Below are 15,022 nucleotides of genomic sequence, written 5' to 3' on the forward strand. Positions count from 1 at the left end.
GCTATATCTATTCTAACACTCTTTGATTGAATGACAAAAGTGCTGGTTTTCATCAATTATGCCATTGTCTAAAATTGATTTTGTGGGAAGTGATTTTTGAAAAACAAAAGAGGAATTCTATTTATTTAGGCCCTCAGCATGTCAGATGGTTTAGAGGTATGTGCATATCAAAAACTATGGGATTGTCCTAGGGTGCCCTATCTTTCGTAGTCCCTCTGGCCAGTTTTCCTGCTTTTTAATCAATTTCCCAATTCAGTATTATCACAGAACCTGATACAATAAATGTCATCATCTCATAGTAAGTTGCTTATGGAAAACTTCACTTTGATTTCCTGTTTATATAAATAGGATTCTGTCTTAGTAATGATCTAGAAGTAAATGAACACATTGAAACACACTGTATTTGGCAACTGATGGAAGATGTGCCCACTCAAAACAACTGAAAAAAACCACAGATATTGTAAGGAAAATAATACTAGAAGAGTGAGTTGGAGCATGCATTGAGACAGTTGATAACATGGTCAGATATAAGGCTAACACAGATCCACACATACTTTCCTTTCCAGTAATAACTAGATTTTCCCAACCAAGGAGAACAAGGAAGTGACTGCCTCATTTCAGTTTTTTTTATTGTTCTCTCTGGCAGCCTCAATTTCCTGGTTAGACTGTTTGTTCCTGATTATAAAGTGCTAGACTAGATTAGCAACTTCTTCAAGAGGAAAATGAATGACAGTACTATTTTTCAATAATGCTTAGCACCTAAACAACCCCAAGTCTAAGAAAGGACTATAGCTTAGTGGTAAAGCACAAGCTTTGCATGGCTCAGTCCCTATCAGATCTAGATATAGCTGAGAACACCCTTGCCTAAAAGAGCTTCTGCCAACTGATGGCCACATAGGGCAGTTTCCTATGTACTGATCATTTTCATTCTCACTGTTTTCATTTTGTTTATCTTAGAGAATCATTCCATCCTCTATATCTGAGCATACAGGGGGATATCACATATTTTAATAAGGAATGCTATCAGGTCCTGCATAAAATAAAGAATGTGATCTTTATTAACTCTACGTTTCACATTTAGCACATAGCATTCCCCAGCAAAAGCACCTTGCAATGGTTGGGATCTTTAGATCTGGTTTCAAGAATACAAAGGTCTCTGCTACACTTGCTTAGACCTTCTGCTTCTCTCATTTTTACCTGTCACATGCCATTCTGAGATGTTGTTCTTTCACATTTCTAGTTCCTTTTTCTCTCTCTCTCCATTGACATCATTATCAACCAGATACACCTGGCACCAGTTTAGCAGTCTCAGCAATGGTGCACATCAATTATTCCTTACCTGTGAAAAGGTCCAGGAACACAAGGAGAATCTTCTTATAGGACAACTTGACAGTTCGGTCTCTTTGATCTATACAGTATCTATTCTAGGAACAATACTGCCTCCTTCCTCAACATCGACAGTGGTAGGTAGCGTGGTAGCTTTAACCCAGCCAGAGCTTGAATATATCAATAATCCTATTGTCTTCTATGGATAAACACCCCCTTTGAGACATGGAAGAATCAAAGGTATATTAATTCTGTGCCCCCTTTGAACAAAAGAGCAGTATTCCCAAAAGGCCATGTCTGCCATTGTTTTATCTCAGAAAGCAGCTGCTTGCCAGTCCTCAACCCTCACCGCTGCTGGGGGCAAAGCAGGGAGTCATGCAACATCATGATTGTCTTCCTCTTCTGGTGGCACAGCGATTAAGGTGTGGGTGTAGTGCCAGAGAGACCCAGGTTCAAATAGACACAAAGTGGGTAACTTTAGGCCAGGCACACACAGTCTCTGTCTCTCAAGTCAACCCACCTCACATTAATACCGTTGTGGGGATAAAATGGGAATAGGAAGTGCTGTGTATGTCACCTTGAGCTCCTGGAAGAAAGGCAAGAACTACAGCAGATAAACAAAGGGCATGGCTGGTAGATTTTCAGGGCGAACTGGGTTGGGAGAAGTGGGAAGAGCAGCTAGTCCACAAAAACATTTTGTTTTCTACAAACACTGAATTCTGCTCGCAGAACTCTGAATCCAAAGCAAATTTATGAATAACTTGTCTCCCTCTTCTGATAATGAGGCTGTTCCACACACTGACAAGCTTTAGGCCTGCTTAGTTTCAGCATCATTGATGTTTAACAGATGCAGGCAGTCTGTTATAGCCCACAGACCACAAAGCACAGTGATGCAAAGTGAACAGAGGTATGTCAGATCCTTCCTTCCTTCCTTCCTCCCTCCCTCCCTTCCTTCCTTCCAGACTTTTAGGACTTACTCCACAATTTTTGCACATTTCTGGATTAAAAATGCCAAGTAGTCAAGCACCTGATTTCCAGAAATAGGTACTGTCAAATTTGGCAACATGGTCAGAGGAACTTTAGGGAAAAATGGTTTGGGAACTGCAAATTGTTCATCCCAGCTTTATTACCACACAAAGGTATGCATTAATGTTTGTTTTGGCTTACTATAATGTGTCAGCCCATCCACTTGGCTTCTAACCAAGAGTTGTTAACCTTTTTGTGCCATGGAACCCTTTGAGGGCCTGGTAAAACCTACAAACTCTATTTGAACACATAAAATACATATAGATTGTATTACAAAGGAAACCAGTTATGCTCAAATACAGTTGTCAAAATATTAAAAAATTAAAAATATGGAATATAGTAATAGATGTGCTTCTTTATGAATCCATTACATCACTTAGGGGATAGTAAAAATAAAGTTGTAATTATTTCCCACCCAAGTTCACAAACTCCTTGAAATCTATAAGGTTAAGAATCCCTGTCCTACTGTAAATCATACCATGTTTCTTTCTTAGAACAGGTTTGCATATCACACTATGAACTGATTCATAAATTGTGCTAAGCTTCTTTTAATAATGGTTTGTTGAATAAACCAGAATTGCTGGATTTATGCATTGTACTAAACTGGTTTAAAATCTCACTGAGTTGCTTTCACACAAACTGCTAAGCTAAAACCAAAAAAAAAAAATCTTCTAAAACATACATTATGGATTAGGGCCGTGTTTTTCAAGCTTGGCAACTTTAAGATGTGTGGACTTCAACTCCCAGAATTCCCCAGCCAGCATAGTAATATATGAATCACATTTTGGCTTAGGGTTAAATTTAAAACCAAGACCAGTGTGCCCTCAAGCCCTATCAACAGTAGAATTTGACTGAAAGGGTCCTCCCAAATTCCTTTCATGGTAGCTGAACTTCTCTGTTTATTCTACCAAATTGCTATTCTCTGCCTGTGGCAGCAGCACAAGTGTGTTTCCTGTTTTACAGCTTCAGGAGAGGATGATGTAGAAAGCCTTCTACGCCAGAAAAGGGTTTTACTCTGTGATGCTGGAAATGGGTGTAGCTAAGCCAGTGAGACAGATCTGACTAGTCCAGAGAAGAGTCATTTGAACTATTTATAGTAAGCTTTCAAGAGTTCAGCCTCCTGCTGTTTGCAAAGGAAAAGAGAAAAGTTTCATACAGATAATGTTAGATTTCCCCCATTTTATGGGCCTTTCCTTATGGTGAACCTTTGCAAACTGCACGTACATATAGTTTGCTGCTGCACTAGCTGTAAAGTATGGAAGAACAACCTATAATTATCCCACATGATACATCGTCATGAAACATCTCAGGATTTGACCCACTGTCAACATTAAGGCTGATAAGTAACATCTCAGTATTTCCTCCTGCAAATATTTATTTCAGGCCTCTGTGCTACAACTGTGTTTCTATGCTCACCGGCTTGTGAGAGAGATGATGAGACACAGGTCACTCTGGGCCTCTCTGAATAGCCTTGGAAGGAAACCTCCACCCTCCTGTCTCATGACACGACCTTGGAAGATTTTACAGATATCTCGCACCTGACTCCTGCATGATCATGACAGAATCACAAGGAAATGAAGAGAGCAATGAGATGACGCAACGTAACACATCAGGTGTAAATAGGAAGGGGAGGTCAGGAATCAGTAACATACTCTACTGTTAGCAGATGCTAAAGATCAAAGCTCCATGATCAGTTAAAGTGGTAGTTGCTGAATTCTAGAAACGTCATAACTGGCATTTGTCTTCCGGACTGTTGCCAAAGGGTACAGTAGATTCAAAAGCCACTGGTATTTTCTGTGCTGCTGGGACCGGCTTTTCTTGCCTGGCTCCTTCCAGGTGGCTGGGACTTCAGCTCTTCGGCATGGTGGCAAGTGTGGCTAGGAGTCCTGGAAGCCGTCACCCCCGTCCATCCACAGGATACCAGGCTGGAGAGGTTTTTGCTCTAGCGCTGCTGGAAGGATACAAGTCTGGAAAAGAATTAGCAAAGGTTGTGGAGTATCAGATCCAGGAGCAGAAGTGTTTTTTATGGGAAATGCAGGGAACATGTAGCAAAGAGGTCTGTCAGACCCACTTTTGAAAATACAGCAGAAACTTAGAATAGGTTGCTGCTGGAAAAAAAACCAAGTGAAGCAAAATCAACTAAAACAGATTGTTATTGTAATATTTGTTTTCATTCACTTACTGTATATCCTAAAATGCATTCTTAAAGTTAACACAAAGCATACTACTGAAACATATTTTTTAAAGAAATTCAGATCAAATATATTCCCAAAAGCAGCCCCTTTCTGGCATACTGTTAAAAGCAGAGATGGAGAATGTTGGCTGAGCTAAAGCCTTAGCCAAGCATGGTCAGTAATGATGGATGTTGTGTAGTTTAGCAAAGTCTGGAGGGTCACACACATTGCCAGTGAGGAATATCTTCATTGTTTTGCTACCTGGGCCATTTTCCTACCTACTGTGGCTCTCCTTTCTGCCAAGCCATTTGGGGTAGAGGCAACGCATTGGTTTTACTTGCCTTCACTGATCTCATCAGAGTCATCATCCCATCCATCTGAGTGGCGTTTCAGACCATGAGATTGCTGTGTAGATGGCTTGGACTACTTGAAAAAGAAACAGTCCCAGGGAGGTGAAAACAAACCATTCTAAAGCAGGAAGAGAGAGAGAAATGCAAACAGTTGCCAGTGATAACTTCCTCCCCCACAAAAGGGGTTTCTACTGAGAGCTTATTTGGGAGGCCGTTCACCACCACCACCACCACCACCACCACCACCACCACCACCACCACATAATGCCTAAAAGAATTTTGGTTTGCTGTTGTTTTTGGCAGTGCAAATAGCGTCAGAATAATTACTTGCATTACTGTCAGGGCAGGGAAGAACAGGGTTAATCTAATAAACTTCTACCAACCTACTCTGACCCTGGTAATCATCAGTTCTCCCCACCCACGGACTCTGCATTTGTAGAGCATAAGGTTGAATACCCATGATCACTTTTAGGTTTTACATACATGTTTGGAAGTTGTGTGTTTGTGTGCAGTGAGAGATGTATATGCAGCAAGACAGCTCTGCCCCACCTCCAAAGCTGCCAATGGGAATCCTGTGAAGTTTTCAGGTCCACAAAGGAAGCTCCTGTAATTAAGGCGATATTCTGCCACCGTCCTCCACTAAGCAACACTGGCTGATAGCTCTTACCTCCTTCCCAGGGCACACTGGGCTACCTGGGTTACTTTTTTCTAAATACTAAGCAAAGGAAGGTAGCAACTGGCCATCAAACAGGAATCCGCTGTGTCGAGACTCAGGCTCCCTACAAAGATGGGGTGCCTCTCCTCCCAGCCCGTGGCAGTGGGATGTGGCAGGCAGTGTGCTTAGAAAGGCAAAGGGGGAGCAGTCCAGCGCTTCTGAAGGCATCTGGCCATTCCAACCAGTGGTGGGCATCAATCTCCACTACTTGAAGAGCTGAGTGGTGAAGTGGGGGCAACATTACCTTGTGGTGAATGTATGTGGGTTCCACCAGCCTGGCACCCACTGCTTAGATTTTCCTATTTTCTTATTCACAGAGGAAAGGGGAGCCCAGACTTCAGTTTTTACTCAAACTGGCCAGGATCCAGATGGATACCCTGAAGATTATTTTTCTGTGCCCAGAATACCGAATCTTTCAGCATGCCAACTGCAATATTTTCCTGCTTTCTTCCATTAGCAACATCATTGCTGCATGAATGGTGTTGCATAAATGTTCCAGCTCTATAACAAAATATTAGTTTTAATTCTTTCTTTAAAAGACTGTACAATAGGATTGAGCTCATGTGGCTTTCACCTAACCTAAAAGAAAAAGGGTCTACAACTACAGCTAGCAATTCTACTTATATCAAATTTTGTTTTACCTTTTGGTTTTTGGCATGTCAAATGTAACTCTCCTTGTAATACTTTGTTTTTTAAAATATGAATGTACCGTTTCTTTTTATACTTGCACTCATGTCAGTTAAGGAAAGCCCAAACATAGCAGTCTGGTCTAATGGTTAAGGCACCAGGCTAGAAACCAGGAGACCAAGAGTTCTAGTCCCGTCTTAGGCATGAAAGGCGGCCGGGTGACTCTCTCTCAGCCCAACTCACCTCACAGGGTTGTTGTTGTGGGGAAAACAGGAGGGGGAAGGAGTATTTGGTATGTTCGCCGGCTTGAGTTATTTATAAAAATAATAAAGGTGGGATAGAAAATAAATAAATAAATACTTCAGTATGTTGGTTAGAATGCCAATATGATAAAGTGCTTGTTGGACTAACTCAACTAAGACTTTGTTGTCAGTGTGATGTCTCCACACTTTAATATTTTTGTCTAGATCTGTCATATTTTTTTTTCCACAAAAGCAGATGTCTTTTCATTTCATAGCTGGCAAACAACATCCCTGTGGATTTTTGAGCCCTGGTACTACTACCACTACTTATTCACCTATTTGTACTGGGATGGCATTGCCTGTTGTTATAACCTTAGTTTAGTTTTGTTTTGTTTTATAACAAGAGACTAACTTTTGCACACTGTTCTTTCACTTTTAATTTCCATAAGTTCTTGTTTCCAGCCTCAAAGAGACATCATCAACACATCTGAGGTCGTGACTTTTCTCCCTAGCAATTTTCATTCCAATTTCTATTTCTTCTACTCCAGCATTTCTCATAATGTATTTCTACCTTTAAATTAAATAAGTAAGGTGGCAGTATACAACTCTGATACACTCCTTTCCCAGTTTGAACCATTTAGTCACTCCATATTTCATTCAAACTCTTGCTTCTTGGCCATCTTACAAAATCTGGTAGCCCTTTTGAATCTACCTCACAGGGTTGATGTGAGGACTAAGTGGGAGGAGAATCTTATCACCTACTTTGTATCCTTAGAGGAAAGGCAAGGTATAACTGAGTGTGTGGTAAGTGTTTGCAGTCTCACCAAGTAGCAGCAACTAGCCAACCTGGGCTAATCACAGAAGGAAAGCAAAACTGGTCCTGGTTAATACCTGGCTGATACACCACCTTGGAATTTTCGGGCTGCTGACTAAAAAAAACCTGGTAGAAGGCAGTGGCAAGCCACTTCCTTAACACTGACAAGAAAATGGAATGGATGCCACCAGAACCAAGCCTGCAGAGACATCACCATAGGACTATGGAGCAACTCTAGTTTGACTTAGAAACGATGCTTAGGCACACGCAGAGGCACAAACATTGCGCCTGTTGGCATCCTTCCCCTTAAAGTAGCTGCCCCCTTTCCCATGATCGCAGAGCCACCCTTAGCTCCTTCAGAGAAAAAGATCTGTTTTCTACCAACCAGAAGTTTCAGCCCTGCCCCTTCTTCACAATTTCCTGGTGAAACATATCAAAACAGGAGTTCAGCAGCTCTGCTTTTTCTTTGTTGTCTGTAATCTGTTAGCATTTTGCCATCTTCACTGGGCAGCTGGCATATGATCCTCTTCCTTCTGTTTTGATTGTGATTGACTGCATCTCTTGGGGGAGGCACATTATACATACATTTTTTGTTTGTGTTTTGAACAACTCTGAAGAGATCTTATTCTTAGTATCCTTTCTTAGCCTCATTAATTCTGAACTTTCACTTCTCCGTTATCAGCTCTACATTTCTATTTATACTCTTCCTTTGTGACCTGGCCTGTTCCCATGTTTGTCTCCAGATCTCACTGAGTTTTTTATGTAGGCTCGTTGGCTTCTGCTGCCTCCCTAGAGTTGTTTGCAATTGTGTTTTTAGTGTTTCCTCTTCTAGGAATTCCCATACATCTTGAGCTCCATTTCTCATCAGCTTCTCCTGCCACAGGATCCTATTTATCATTGATCTGCATTTCTTAACATCCATTCCTTCTAACTCTGAGATATGCTTATGACATATCAGAGTCCATTGGAGTTGGGTGGCCAATAAATGGAGGAGGATGAGGATGAGGATGATGATGATGATGATGATGATGATGATTGGATAGTGGGCATTGCAACACCTGGAGACAGCAGAATACAAGAGAAAGAACTGGAGAAAAATCACAAAATACAAAGACCTGCAAACAGAAGCAGAACGACTGTGGCAAAAGAAAACAAAGGTAGTACCAATAGTAATAGGTGCCTTGGGTGCAATTCCAAAACATCTGGGGCACCACTTGAACACCACTGGCGTTGACAAAATCACAATCAATTGCAAAAGGCGGCTTTACTTGGAACAGCTTACATCCTGCGACAATATCTTTAATAATATTAAACAACAACATCTGCCTAACCCAGGTCCTTGGGAAGGACTCGATAGGTAGACAAAAATGGCAAATCCGTCTAAACATCTGGCTGACTGTGTGACCAACCATAATAATAATTTCAGCTTTAGTTTTCCTTAAAATCAAGAATTCAAGCATTATGTGGGTCACTTTCCCATAATGGTTCTGCTTCTTCCACTACCTCAATTAAGTCTCCTTATTGATTACTATCAAGTAAAAGATAGATGATCTTCTTGTCCTTTCCTCCATTCTCTCAAGGAGAGACTTGTCAGCAACACAAGTCAGAAATGTAATTGAAGTGAGCCCATTGCCACTTTTCCCCCTATCTGGTTATTATTTGAAGATGCATTGCTTGCCCCCATGATTTAATGGAAGGAAACTGTGCCTTCCTTGACATCCAGTTCATGCTAATAAAACCATCCTTGAAATACTTGTCTTGAATGTGTGCCCTACCAACTGGGTCCACTCATCATCCCACTTTTTAGGCAGAGATACTGCCGGTAGGTGCAAGCCAGCTTCCTTCCGCAAGGAGAGAGCTGGACAGGCAGTTTATCTGAGTCATTGCTCATGCTGTGAGTGGCAGCTGTGAATTTTGCATGCATTGCCAAGTCTCATGCCAGAAAGGGGGAAATGCAATAGTACCAGGAAAATGTTCTAATCCCAAACCAATTCTAAATATATATGTTTTCTTGAAAGTGCATAGAACTCAAAACACTAAACTCAAAGGCACTGCTCTAAGCAGCACTACAACTTTTGGGGCTCCAAGAAAAGCTCACTCTCTCTCTCCAAGCAGTTCTGGTTCTGTGCAATAACCCCAGGACTTCATGTGGCCCCCAAACTTCTTTTTTCTACCCCTGGATCTCTTCTGACCAGGCCACTGAATTTCGGCAGCACAATAGCTGAAGTTTACTTGTGGAATTTGCTGCCCTTGTCCTGATCGGACTATGAGGCGGCCAGGCAGATTAAATATAAAAACTACTCTTTATTAAATTATTTACAATAAATAAGTCCTTAAAATCAAGAAAGAACTGAGTTCAATCAAGACCAACTGGGCAGCAACAAGGAAACCTGCAAGATTGCAGGAGGAAACCGCAGCAAGGCAGCGGAGCAGGACCCTTTAACGGAGACGGGAAGGCTGTGAGATGCTGGAGTGTGAGACGTACTGAAGCTGAAGTCGAATGACCTTGAACTGGAACGCCTCTCGCAATCGGCTGGCACCGGAACACTGAGCAGGGCTGACCAAACCCCCCTGGATACTTCTGAGATCTAAGGACTGGACCAGACTGACTGGATGACTTGGGCTGGACTGGAGACTGAAGATTCAGAGCAAGGCTGAAAACTCAGGGCAAGGCTGAACTCGTCTGGAAGCCCTGGACTAGGCTGGATACTTTGGACTAGGAACTCGGAGCAAGGCTGAGAACTCGGAGCAAGGCTGGACTCAGCTGGAAGCCCTGGACTAGGCTGGATACTCTGGACTAGGAACTCGGAGCAAGCCGAGAACTCGGAGCAAGGCTGAACTTGGCTGGAAGCCCTGGACTAGGCTGGGTACTCTGGACTAGGAACTTGGAGCAAGCCGAGAACTCAGAGCAAGGCTGGACTCAGCTGGAAGCCCTGGACTAGGCTGGATACTCTGGACTAGGAACTCGGAGCAAGGCTGCACTGAAGGCTCAGGGCGAGGCTGCAGGCTTGAGATATGACAAGGCCAGACTGGAGACTCTGAACACAGCTGGAATCTTGAAACGGGGCAAGAAGCACGCCTGGAATGCGCACAAGGTGACTGCAGAGGTCCGAGGCTGGACATGAGAGTGAAGTTCATGGGTTTGGCAAGGAGAAGATCCTTGGTGGCAGCAGAAGCAGGATTCAAGTCTTCTTCAGTGGAGAACGCTGGTGCTGATTCCTCATCAGTAACAGACGCTGTCTCCGACACTGGTAAGGACTCTTCTGCGGAAGCTGCAGGCTTGTAGGATCGGTTGTCTCTGGCAGCTTGCTCTTCGCGCGTCTGCCTTTTATGCCACTCCTTCGCACGCTTTTTCCCATCTGCAGCCAATTGGGCTGCCTTCTCCTTCGTGTGTTTTTCCGCCCATCATTGGCACACGTTGATTGGAGGATTCAAATCCTCCTCCAAAGATTGGCCTATCAGCGCCTGTGACTCTTCCTGCACTGCTGACTCATCCCTGGGTTTCGCTTTCCAGGGTTCAGCCCGGTAAGTTTCTATTTCCTCCTCTGACTCAGGAAGAGTTTCATTTTCTGAGTCAGAGGCAGGCTGGATTCTCACAGCCCTTTTGAGATGCAGTGTAAGTCCCCAAATAGGCTCAATGAAGTTTAAGAAAAAATGAGCAAAAGGAGGACTCTGATTCCACTCACAGGTGGCATGTCCCCTTAAAAACATGAAGTGTGTTACCTGGCCACTGAAAGCTTGCTTATCCATCCTTTAGTCCATTTTTATTCATACTCATGCGTTGTACTACTCTGTTGTGTCTATTTTCTATTGTCATACTACTGTGTTTATTTCTCCTATATCTAAACAGAAAACAGTTGCTCCACAGCACGGATGTTTTCTTGCTTTTGCCCATATCCACTTCCCTTCGCGAAAGGCCTCACTATTCCCCCTTTCAAGGAAGCCAGCACCAGCACCAGTCAGAAAGAGACTCCCCCATTTCTGTGTACCCACACTGTGATTTCGTATCAGCAAGGCAAGAACCAGATGGAGCAGGATCACCTGGTTTAAATCTCTTGTCCACATCCTCCAGCTCCAACAACTGCAACAGAGACCAGAAAGCCTGATGAAGCATGGCTCTGGGTACCAACCCAGATACTGTCCTTAATGGGATATCAGGAGTTGTGGAACTTATCCCTCAGCCGCTGCCTTTAGAGAACACAGCAATGCACAGACTGCATAATACACTGAATTAAACCAGTGGATTGGGTTCAGGCAACACGCTGTCCTAAACTAACTTCACTAGCCAGATTTTCATGACACACTGAGCCACAAATGAGCCCACTGCATTTTAGCCTAGTGTGTTGCACAAACCTAGCCAAAGTGCCATGCCAATTCATTACAGTAGGTGATAGAAGGTTCTACTCCTACTCCACTAAGACAAATCCTGACAAGTTCTCTATAATGAGAACACCTCTGCAGGGTGATGCCTTGAGGATGCACCAGTAGAAGGAGAAGACAGTTCTTGTGACTTCCTTGTTACCATAGTGGAGACATCATGAGATGGTCTCACCTCTGTTCAGTCCTGCTGGCTAGGCAACTGATTCTTGAATATTCGGGGTGGGGGGAAATACATTTCAAGATCCTAATTTTTTTCTCTCCAGGCAAGTCCAAAATCCCATATCCTGACTTCCTTCCTTTACATGTATCAGTACTTTGAAGTTTTATCAGCTTTTTTATTTGAACTCTAGGATTTTCATGTAGCTCATACCAGGCAATTTGCTCTTCCAAATGGGATGAAGGATAGCCACAGAGACAATAGGCTGAAACTTGCATGGCAGTGACCATGGAGCAGAAGTGGCAGTAGACTGGATTTTCATCCTTTGAGCTCTCTTTTATTCAGGAAAGGCAGTACACAGGAAGAGGGTAGCAGTTATTTCATAAAAAGGAGCAACACACACAATTTTACTCCCACTCCCTTTCAATAAAGTAGATGAAGGAAAAAATAGAATCTGAACTGACTCAGAGACAGCTAGGAAAAAAGTCTGGAATAAGCTTTGGTGTTTTGAGCTTAGAAAGTGCATGAAGGCTAGTTAACTGGTGTTCAACTTTAAGGCAGCTGCCATAACAATTTTCTAAGAATAAAATACAAGTTAAACTCTAATGGCACCATCAAAGCTTTTTTTTTTTTGTATATGTATTCAAAGACAAAGTTCACAAAAATCAGCTGCAGAGAGTAATATCCTCAAGCAAATAGTTGGTGGGGTGTTATACTAGGAAACTCTGATGTCAGAGGGAAATTAAATGAAGAAGTTGTAAACAATGATAATTATTTGATAAAGCCCATTTACTAAGTAGTTACAGTATTTGGTGTGTCACAGAAATTCTTGCATTGGTGAGTCAGTTAACCCAAAGGTGCTAGTGTCATACAACAGACTTAACCTGGTTGGGGGTAGGGTCAGCATGTTGTGTGTACTCACTAACTCAATTAGTTCCATGGCAGAAAGGGGCAGGTTTAACCCAAAACACTCAAGGCAATGGGGAATCAAACTACCATTCTCCTAATATGGGGTTCTTGACCCAGTTTATGTGATTATGTATCACCAAATCCAACAGCAACAAGGTACGACTGGATTAAACATGTTGTACGAAAGCAGCCATACTGCTTCTTTTTCATCCATGAGAATAAAACTGAATCTCTTGATGAACTGAGGTGCAGCTGTTTTGCTTTGCGCAAGGATGGTCCCTTTGAAGTCAATCCTGGAGGGATTCTCCAGTGCATGTCGAGTTTGTGATGTGTCATCTGCTTACAGGAGTATGGTTGCTTCCATATATTTTGCTTGTATATTTGTAAAAGAAGCAAAATAAACTCCATAAATAATACTGTAAATAAAATCTCAGTAAATCTCCTTTAGTTCCTTATTCAAAGGAAACTGAGCTCTGTAGCATTGACTGTAGGCTTCTAATCTTTTGAGGAAGTAAGAAATGACTAACAAGTCCTAATGCAAACGTATTAGGTATCATGAAGCAATCTTCTGTTCTCTATCAGAAAACTACTTTTACAAACCAGTTTGATTAAATATATCTGGGAACAAGCATGTCTGAAGATATGGGGAATCTTGAATAGTAGTCTTATTGAAGTAGTTGAACTAGTCTTTAATTAATTTTGTATAGCAAATATGAGGAAGGAAATATGCCATTTCACTAGTCTGGAAACAGCTGTTATTGCTTTGATGTAGAATTATCCAGAGCTAATAGTTACGTTCAGCTAAATTGCACAGTTAATGTGGTGGTCTTTGTACTGGAGATAAAACCCTGGAACTCATCATAAATGACAAGTGAAGAGTTGCAACATCCTCTTCTGAGAATGAAAATACGTTATGGTGCCAGATTTAAAGGGTGTAGAGGGGGAAAAGATCCAAATGAAGAAAGTCACTCTCCTAGACAATGATTAAAGGCACAAATCATTTGTGATAATGGTCTTCAATTGGCAAGCAGATTCTGATCCACCCTATTCGAGTCAGGCTAGAAAAAACATTTTCTTTATGCTTATTTAAGTTGTGATTCTTTTCTCTTTTTTTAAGAGAAGGTCAAAGAAAATAGATGGGGGAAGAGAGAGTCTTCAGGAAGCACAGAAAGAAACTTGAAGGCCAAGGTCTAGGATAAACAGCAGCTAAGTAACACAGGAAACTCTAAGTCTAGTTCAGAAAACCCTAGCAGTTGTTTGGATTTTTGCAATCCAGATCTAGTTGTTCTCAGCAGAACATTTTTTTTCTCAAGTAAGTTGCCAGTTGGAATAGAAATCTGAATGTCATCCCTCTATAGAACTGTGGCTCTTTCAACAGGCCCTACTGTAAGGCACTTTATAATTCTGCACTGATATTTGGATTTTATTCCTTGATTCTTGGTGTTTCCTTCCCCAACCCATTAAAATAAATAAAAATAAATATTCCTTCTCACCCCTATGGGTGGTATGTGTCTTCTTCGGTCTCAGGTCCTCTACCAGAGGCCTGGGAGTTTGAGGGTTCTGCGCAGAATCTTAGCTGTTCCTAGCACTGCACTCTTCTGGACAGAGAGCTCTGATGTTGTTCCTGGGATCTGTTGGAGCCATTCTTCCAGCTTAAAAGTCACAGCCCTGATTGCTCCTATCACCACTGGGACCACTTTGGCCTTCACTTTCCATATCCTCTCTAGTTCCTCCTTCAGGCCCTGGTACTTCTCCAGCTTCTCCTTCTTTCTGATTTGCTGTCACTTGGCATGGCTATATCTATCGCTGTCTTCTGGTCTTTGTCTATTATCATGATGTCTGGTTAATTGGGCAGTATCTGCCTTTCTGTCTGGATCTGGAAGTCCCACAGGATCTTAACCCTGTTATTCTCTATGACCTTTGGTGGAATCTCCAATCTGGACTTGGGAGGGTCTAGCCCATACACTGTGCAGATGTTCCTGTACACAATGCCAGCTACTTGGTTGTGCCATTCAGTGTATGCTGTTCTTGCCTGCATCTTACACCCTGCCACTATGTGTTGGACTGTCTCTGAGGCCTCTCTGCATAGTCTGCATCTTGGGTCCTGTCTAGTGTGGTAGACCCCTGCTTCTATGGATCTGGTGCTTATTGCCTGTTCTTATGCTGCTATGATCAGTGCCTCAGAGCTGTCTTTTAGTTCAGCCCTTTCCAGCCACTGGTAGGATTTCCCAATGTCAGCTACCTCAGCTATCTGTCAATGGTACATTCCATGCAGGGTCTTGTCTTGCCATGGCATTTCCTC

This window comes from Candoia aspera, chromosome 2, assembly GCF_035149785.1.
Source record: "Candoia aspera isolate rCanAsp1 chromosome 2, rCanAsp1.hap2, whole genome shotgun sequence".
Lineage (NCBI taxonomy): Eukaryota > Metazoa > Chordata > Lepidosauria > Squamata > Boidae > Candoia > Candoia aspera.